Consider the following 10152-nt stretch of genomic DNA (forward strand, 5'->3'; position numbering starts at 1 on the left):
TGATACTTCCTGGGCATTTTTGGCTCACTCTTCCTTTGTGAACTCTTATTTCTTTCAGTATTAAATGATGGCAAAGTGAATAGCTTTTAATAGACAGCAAAAGTGGTGAGATTCCAGCTAAAGAATTTTGGAGATGTCGGAGTGATCAATAACAAGGAAATTAGTAATGAGGTAATGAAATTGTATTTAGACAATGTAACTTTAGAAGGTTAGATTCTTGTTTCATACTATAACCTGTAAGTGATCCTGAATATGAGGGGTTATCTGTATATTTATTTTAATATACAGGTTTTTATTATTCTTCAAAGTTGTGTAGTGACGCCCAATCCTGACCCCAGATTTGGGGGTGTTAAAGTTGGTATCAGAGCTACAGGTTATTGGTCACTGAAATAAGAATATGTGAGGTAAGATAGGAGTGATAGGCCATATGAGATAGGAAAGACTCTAGGCATACTCATTTTAAGTCAAATTGAGTGTGAATGAGGATTGGTAGGTCCGATACGGAATCAACTTAGAATTAGGTAGAAGGACGAGCTTCACGCTGGAGGCAACGAGTTGATGAAAGCTGATGAAGAACCAACGTTGCACATTTTGAAGGCACCACCGCAACGAGAAGATTCCTATCACTTATCGGGAGCTGCGCAAGGAATGATATCTACCTTACTAGGTATAGGTAGGACTAGCAAGAAGATGCGACCCTATTTATAAACCGAACATCGAGTCGCATGCGTGGTTGCAAGCATAACGTCAAGGACGACGACAAGAATGTCAAAGACAGTACTCAATGTCAACGTTGCGGTAGGAGTGCGAATAGAATGATATACGATGGTAAATAAAGTTTCGTCGACTAATAAGTGCGAGCAGAATCCAAGGAGTAGAAGATGTACCAAAATGGAGAGACCCTTATATGGGCATTCCTTTAATTATATATTTCATTAGCGGATCAAGAGAATAGCAAGTAACTTATATAGTAATGACGACCAAATAATTGATTTTCAAAATTTTAAAATGAGATTTTGGAGAAGATTTTCTTAATCAATTTTCAGAAGATTTTTTATGAAATGAGTTCTACAATTTGGTTGTTGAATTACTATTTATGTTCTTGTTATTATAAACAGAAAATGACCTAAAAAGAAGAATGGATATAGACTCAGTATTGTTAATCTGGAGGACCAAGTAGACCCACTAGTAAGAAGAAAGTCTAAGTTTTCTGTGAAAGACGAACATAAATTTTGTTTAATAATATTAAGGATTAAATCAACTTGTTAAAAACATTATTTACCCAGTTCATGAAATTTCTAATATTTAACGAGATTCATAATTTGAACGGACAGCGGATGACTGAAGGAAATAGAAGAATCTTCCAGATAAATGGAGAAAAATAGTATTCCTATCGACAAAATTGAAGCGTTGCGGGATCGATGGTTATTTTCGTGGTATAGAAAAAGCCGGAAGTAATAATTATAAATTTTGTAGGGACGCGATTATGATCAAATCATTAAAGCATTTAATGTGGAGGCATTTTCAGACGATATTTCGAAGTTATATTGAGACCTAAAACGGTGAATCTCTCATTCGACTGGTTTCTGAAGGCATACGTAGGTTAAGCGTGGAAGGTGGTCAACATCAACATTATTTCTCTTAATATGATATCATATATTCTTCTTCATTCTTGAATACGTATGAGTTTCTTTTGTGGATAAATCAAATGAAGCAAAGATGAAAGAAAATTTATTGTATTCCTTCTGAATTGTTTCTCTTTTCAAATTACTGATTCTTGATTGAGACAAACAGTGTTGTGGTATGACGCTTTGTCGAAATGGTGAAGAGTCGGGTGGGACGCCACCTAATCATGTGGTGTATGCCATATAGTATGAAAGACTGGCCATCTTGAGTACGAATATGGTTGTCTCATTCACATCTAAATCTTCACTCATTCTTCTTCCTTCAATTTACTAAATTACAAATTCTCCCAATCCTTTGTGGCATTGTTATTCCTTATCCAGTTTTCAATCAAAGGCATATTCGCAAACTCTCCTCTTGTGTATAGTCTGTTCTCTGACAATTTCAAAAGAAATAAAATAGTGTGGCACGTGGAATCATACAACAAACATAGATATGACTGCAAACCGATAAATGATGGACATCTGCGGGTAAGGAAGAAGAAATTCATTAATAGCATGGATGTGGCGAAGACATCAAGTTAGATCGTTGTTCGTGTTATGAGGATCTCATCAGTACGATATATTGTGGTAACATGACGCGAATCAAATTAGAATATTTTGACGAGAAATGAATCGTTAGTAAACCGTAATCAATAAATTAGTTATAAACTAAGGAAGTAAGGCTGTATGCAAAATGAACGAGTGTTGGGACAACAATCAGAGATCTAGGGAATTCTGAACACTGACTCAAACAGGAAATTAATACCTGAAGCATCCCTTCATTGCAAAAATATATTTGTCGTGAAGATTCAAGATCAAAGAAATCTTAATTGCAAACAAATTCTGAACGTGTTTTTCAAGAAATTGTGAAGTTCTCTACCTTGAGTAAATAGGTTATGGTGAATTTAATACCCTTAAGTGGGCCAGAGACGAAGGTTCGATACGGGAACATAAGTGGAGATGAAGCAATGGTGACTCGACTGTGAAACCTTGTTAGGAATATGTGTATTAGTTTGATGATAAGTTAAACAAAATACTTAAGTAGAAATCTAGTGTTTGTAGCCTCAACGGATAAGACCATTTTGGCTATCCGTTGAAGAGTAGCTTTACTTAGAAATAAGTTTAGTATTGTAGCACATTTCATTCTCTGTATTTAAGTTGTAATTCTTAGATGTTGTGGGAAATTATCAGTCATGTTGACTACTAGTGGATATGCAAATAGGAGGGCTAATTGTAAATATTTCATGCCTTGTAATTTTGTATAAGTGAAGTAGTATCAACTGATATTAAAGGCCTTCAACGGATGAGAAACAAAGCTTCAACGGATGTCTCTAAAACTTCAACGGATAACATCCATCAACGGATGAGTGCTTCAATGGATAAAGCTTCAATTGCTAATGCATTAACGGATAAAGCTTCAACGGATAAAGCGTCAACGGATAAAGTCATCAACAGATGAAAGCTTCAACGGATGCTTAGTTCAATAGCAGTTGATAGTGACAATTCATAAGCGACAGAGGCACATGGGTTGACAGAGACAAACTGGAATGTGGCAGCCTCTAGGAGGAATCAAGAAATGCAGGCATTTCCATTCTGGTGCAAACAAGGAAGTATTCAAAGATTCACAGCTAAACCTAAATTACATTGGATAGAGAAATGAAGAAGAAACATGTGAAGAATCTTTTAATTGTATTTTACAGTTTTGTCTTCACTTGTAAACTTGGTGATATATAAACCAAGTAGCAGCTAGTAATTAGATGATGAATTTTCCAGAGCTATTTAAAAAATCCAGAGAGAAAATCATCTAGTTTGTACTAGGATGCAGCTGTGATTTAATTCTTTGAATCACAGATTTTCTGAAATAACACATCTCTGGTGGAACAACAAATCCCCAGAAAAGTTTTTAAGTTCTTTGTGTTCTTTACATTTGTTTTGAATATATATCTGTCTGTATTAGCTTCAAGCAATTCACACACATTTGTTCACTAAAATATTAGCCTTAGAAACTGCTCAAAACTTGAAAAAGTTTTGAGATTTACATTCAACCCCCCTTCTGTAAATCTCATTGTTAGTCCACTGGGAATAACAATTGGTATCAGAGCAAGCTCTTAACTTACAAAGAGTTTAAAGATCTATTCTACTAACATCATGAGTCAAAAAATCCTCCTGCTACCATCATAAGTAGGAAGGATATTGGTATAAAGATTCCAGTCCTGGAAAAAGATAACTATCATCACTGGAAAGTGAAGATGCATTTATCTACTCTCTCAGGATGAAAGCTACATCAACTGCATTGAAAATGGCCCTCACATCCTCACAAGGTGGCTACAGCTGCTACTACAACAGTTGCTGTTGGACAGTCCATTCCCAAGCCAAAAGCAGAATGGACTATTGAAGATATTGAAGAGATTCGCAAGGACAAGAAAGCCATGAACATTCTGTTTAATGGCTTAGATCAAGATATGTTTGACAATGTCATTAATAGCCAAACTGCAAAGGAAGTTTGGGATACTGTGCAAATCATCTGTGAAGGTACTGAGCAGGTTAAGAGAAAAAATGCAGCTTCTCATTCAACAGTATGAATATTTTCATTTTGAAGAAGGAGAATCATTAATGATACCTTCAACAGATTTCAGAAACTGTTAATGGATTGAAGCTGTATGGTAGAGTGTACCAAGTCAAGGACTCCAACTTAAAATTTCTGAGGTCTCTACCAAAGGAATGGAAGCCTATGACTGTTTTCTAAGAAATTCTCAAGATTATAAGACTTCACACTTGAAAGATTATATGGAATTTTGAAGACTTATGAACTTGAGATGGAGCAAGATGAGCTGTTGGAAAAGGGAAAGAGAAAAGGAGGATCAGTTGCACTTGTAGCTGACAATGAGAAGATTGAAGCCAGGAATGAGAAAACAATGCCAAGTCTCAAAATTGGCACAAGCAAATCAGAATCAAGCAAGGGAAAGGAGCAAGTAGCTGAGGATGAAGACAATTCCAGTCAAGATGACTCTGATGATGTTGATGAACATCTGGCTTTTCTGTCCAGGAGGTTTGCAAAGATGAAATTCAGAAAAATACAAAATTCACTAAGTCAAACAAAACATGGTGGACAAATCTAAGTTCAAATGTTATAACTGTGGCATTAGTGGACACTTTGCAAATGAGTGCAGGAAGCCAACCTCTGATAAGAAGAAATTTGAGCAAGTTGATTACAAAAAGAAGTATTTTGATTTGCTCAAACAAAAGGAAAGAGCTTTTCTCACTCAAGATGATTGGGCAGCAGATGGAACCAATGAAGATGATGATATGGAATATGTCAACCTAGCCCTGATGGCTAATTCTGATGAAAATGAAACTAGTTCATCAAGCAACCAGGTAATTACTACTGACCTCTCAGCTTTCTAAATTGAATGCAATGAAGCCATAAATGATATGTCCAATGAATTATATCATTTGCGTGTTTCCCTTAAATCACTAGCTAAAGAAAACACAAGAATCAAAGAGAATAATGTGTTTTTAAGTGATAGGAATGCTGTGTTAGAGGATCAGGTAATTGAGCTTGAAAAGATTAAAATTAAATGCTTGACTGTTGAGAGTGAACTAGAAGAAGCTGTTAAGAAAGTAGAAATTCTTTCTAAACAGTTAGAAAGTGAGCAAGAGGTAATCAAGGCCTGGAAAACATCTAGGGATGTTAGTGCTCAGATTGTCAAGGTTCAGGGAATTGAATCATTCTGTGAGAATGCCTGGAAGAAAAACAAAAAGGAGTTAGAATTAATTGATGGATTGTCAACGGATGTGGAATCAACGGATGATGAAAGTTATCCGTTGAAGGAAGAAAAGAGCATCCGTTGAAGGCTCATCAATTAAAACAGGCAAGTGATTCTAAAAAGAAAAATCTCAATAAGAAGGTTGGTTCAACTTTCAAGAACTTTGTCAAAGAAGGAGCTAGCACATCCAAAGATGCCAGTAAGGTGAATATAGGACACATGACTTTAGATCAGTTGAAAAATAGGCTTAAGTTGGTTGAGGATAAAAAGGAAACTAAAAGAAAATCTAATAGAAATGGGAAGGTAGGGATTAACAAACACAATTACACACCTGATAAGTATGCTCCTAGAAAAAGCTGTGTGCATTGTAAAAGTGTTAATCATCTATCTGATAACTGCAAATCTGTTAAGAATGCTCCCATGCCTTTAACTCCCTCCATGCCTAACATGTCTATGTCACCTCTGCATGATGCCTGTTATGTCTCATCAGAATCCTCATGCACATTTTGCAAACATGCCATATGTTAATAATCCTTATTTTACTGCATTTAGTATGCCTCAGATGCCATACAACATGCCTATGTGGAATATATGTTTGCACAATCCATGCCTTATCAAATTCAACCAAATGTGCTAAATGATTCTGTGACTAACCCTACACTTCAACCAACTACATCTGAGACCAAGGTTGACCCAAAGTTACCTAAGTCAAAAGATGCAGGAGGAATGAAGTCTAGGAAAAAGACTAACAAGGCTGGACCCAAGGAAACTTGGGTACCAAAATCAACTTGATTGATTTTGTTGTGTGCAGGGAAAAAGAAGGAATCTATGGTACTTGGACAGTGGTTGTTCAAGACACATGACAGGAGATTTCACCCTGCTCACAGAGTTCAAGGAGAGAGCTGGCCCTAGCATAACCTTTGGAGATGACAGCAAAGGGTTCACTATGGGATATGGCTTGATTTCAAAAGAAAATGTCATCATTGATGAAGTTGCATTAGTTGATGGTCTCAAACACAATCTATTGAGCATCAGTCAACTATGTGACAGAGGGAATACTGTTTCCTTCAATTCTGAAGCCTGTGTTGTCACAAGTAAGAAGGACAACAAAGTGGTTCTAACTGGAGTTAGAAAAGGGAATGTGTACTTAGCTGACTTCAACTCTACAGATTCAGAATCAATTACTTGTCTTCTCAGCAAAGCAAGTCCAGATGAAAGTTGGCTATGGCACAAGAAGCTGTCCCATTTGAATTTCAAGACAATGAATGATCTAGTCAAAAAGGACTTAGTTAGAGGAATCCTCTAGTGGAATTCACAAGGGATGGACTGTGTGATGCTTGTCAGAAAGGAAAGCAAAAGAAAGCATCATTCAGTAATGAACCATTACAACTGCTACACATGGATCTTTTTGGACCAGTCAATGTATTGTCAATTTCAAGGAAAAGATATTGCCTAGTGATTGTAGATGATTTCTCAAAGTTTTCATGGGCTTATTTCCTTGGATCAAAGGATGAAGCTAGTGAAATCATTATCAATCATATCAAGCAAGTCAACAATCATCCAGATTTCAAAGTAAGGAATATCAGGAGTGACAATGGAACTGAGTTCAAGAATACAACCATGAAGTTGTTCTGTGAAGAAAATGGGATCATGCATGAGTTCTCAGCTCCAAGGACTCCACAACAAAATGGTGTGGTGGAAAGGAAGAACAGATCACTAATTGAAGCTGCAAGAACAATGCTTGAAGAGTCAAAACTCCCAACATACTTTTGGGCTGAGGCTGTTAACTGTGCATGTTACACTCAGAATATTTCTCTAATTAATCAGGCAAAAGGCATGACTCCCTATCAATTGTTCAAGAGAAGAAAACCAACTTTAAACTTTCTGCATGTCTTTGGTTGCAAATGCTACATTCTAAGGAATCAACCTGATCACAAAGGGAAGTTTGATGCAAAGGCTGATGAAGGAATATTTGTTGGTTATTCTGCTGGAAAATCATAGAGTCTACAATCTAAGAACCAACATTGTCATGGAATCTGTGCATGTTGTGTTTGATGATAAAAAGATTGATGGACTAACAGATGAGGGACATCATGAAGGACTCAAATTTGACAACATTGAGATATATGATGATAGTGAAGATGAGAATGATGGAGAAGGCACCTCGAAAAGAATTCAAAATCTGCCTTTGGATAATGCACAGAATGCTGCATCCGTTGAAAGTCATAATTCAGCTTCCGTTGATAGAAGCAATGCAGCATCCGTTGAAAGACAAAGTGCATCATCCGTTGAAGTTCATAATGAAGCATCCGTTGATCACAGTCTGTCAACGGATAATCATTTCACTTCATCAGTTGATAGAACTCCCAATTCCTTTCAAAGGATCAGCAACTCAGGGGGAGTTTCAACCAATCAACATTCTATCTCACATCATGACAATACTGAGGCAACCTCATCTAGAGCTAATCTACCACCTCAAAGGAAATGGACCAAGAATCACCCTTTTGAACTGATCATTGGTGATGCTACATCTAAAGTGCAAACTAGAAGGGCTACTCAAGATGAATGTCTGTATAGTAGCTTTCTATCACAGGAGGAACCTAAGAGAGTGGAAGAAGCTCTATTGGATCCAGATTGGATTTTAGCAATGCAAGAGGAGCTAAACCAATTTGAAAGGAACAAAGTATGGAAGCTGGTACCCAAGCCAAAGAACAAGAGTTCTATTGACACAAAATGGGTATTCAGAAACAAGATGGATGAAAATGGCATTGTCATAAGGAATAAAGCCAGATTGGTTGCTAAAGGCTATTCTCAACAAGAGGGAATAGATTTTGATGAGACATTTGCTCCAGTTGCCAGACTTGAAGCCATCAGAATCTTTCTAGAGTGCATTTCTGAATGGGGAATTGGAGGAAGAAGTTTATGTAAGCCAACCTCCAGGATTTGAAGATCCAAATTTTCCAGACTATGTGTATTATCTGTTGAAAGCACTCTATGGACTAAAGCAAGCACCTAGAGCCTGGTATGAGACTTTGTCAAAATTTCTTATAGATAATCACTTCACAAGAGGTTGCAAAATAGACAGGAAAAGCACAACTGGCACCTGTCAATTTCTAGGGAATAAGCTTGTATCATGGTTCAGCAAGAAGCAAAATTCTATTTCAACATCAACAGCTGAAGCTGAGTACATTACTGCTGGTAGTTGCTGTGCACGAATACTGAGGATGAGAAATCAATTATTTGACTATGGACTAACTGTTGACAAAATTCCTATATTCTGTGACAACACAAGTGCCATTGCCATTACTGAAAATCCAGTGCAGCACTCAAGAACCAAGCACATTGACATTAAATACCACTTCATAAGGGAACATGTGATGAAAGGTACAGTGGAACTTCATTTTGTTCCAAGTGAAAAGCAGATTGCAGACATATTTACCAAGCCACTTGATGAATCAACATTCACAAGATTAGTAAGTGAGTTAGGTATGCTTAATTTTTCATAAATTCATGTCCTCATTATAATCTGCTTTGAAGCCTGAAATGAATTTGTGGCAAGAACAAAGTTGGCTTTAAGTAAAGTTTATTCTATCAATGGATATTCCCTATCCGTTGAAAGCCAAAATTGTTCTATCAATGGATGTTCATTATCCGTTGAAAGACAAATACATTTCTGGTAATTTTATCCTTCAACGGATAAAAGTGTTAATCTTCAACGGATAACTATTTACCTCATCTGTTGAAGTGTCACATCAGTTACTTTAAGTGAGTCACAGCCGTTGATTCGTTTACTTAACCGTTGATACATATATACACAGTTGTATGTATTTGTATTAAAGGCAGTTTCCAGAATTTCTACAGTTTTCTTTATTCTCAAACTGTTGTAATTTACTTAAAAGTATTATTTAATCATTCTATTTACGTTTAATTCGAGAAAGTATAAAAGCCCATTGAATTCTTATTTTCACTTTACGCTTTCTTGCAATTTTTACTCTCTTTCTCTCCCAAAACTCTCAATCTTTCTCTGCAACCTCTACTCACAACAATGGCACCAGTAGTCAAGATTATGTCTCAATCTGGCTTTGTTTATGAAAAGAACAATTCATAGCCTTGGTGGAAAAGAATGAATCCCACTTAGATTATCACAAGATGATGGACTTCATCAAGAACTGCAAACTAAGCTATGCAATGCTGGAAGCCCCAACTATCTATTGTGAGGTAATTGAGGAGATTTGGACAACTGCAGAGTTCAACTCCATAGATATGACCATTACTTTCTCTCTCAAAGGTAAGGATTACTGTATTAACTGTGATGATATACAGTCTTGCTTTAAGCTACCTGAGAATAATGCCATGACACCACATACTGATAATGATGTATCTGCTATGTTAGATTCCATAGGCTATTCTTTTGATTCTGCTAGTTTAGGGAGCATTAGAAGAAAGGGCCTTAGGAAAGAATGGAGTTTTCTTGGAGATGCCTTTATCAAGGTTTTCTCTGGGAAGATTAGCAATTTTGATGCCATAACTTCATCTCTTGTTAATATGCTCTATATGCTAGTTTCTGATAGGTACTTTAATTTTAGCAACTATGTCATGCTAGAATTAGGTTCCAGGTTAGGTAACAAAGCTAATAGACCTCATAACATCTATGCTAGATTCTTTATGTTATTGGCTAACCATGTTGCTAAAGGTTTGGTCATAACTAATGAGAGCAATAA

This window comes from Apium graveolens, chromosome 5 (assembly GCF_009905375.1).
Source record: "Apium graveolens cultivar Ventura chromosome 5, ASM990537v1, whole genome shotgun sequence".
NCBI classification, from domain to species: domain Eukaryota; kingdom Viridiplantae; phylum Streptophyta; class Magnoliopsida; order Apiales; family Apiaceae; genus Apium; species Apium graveolens.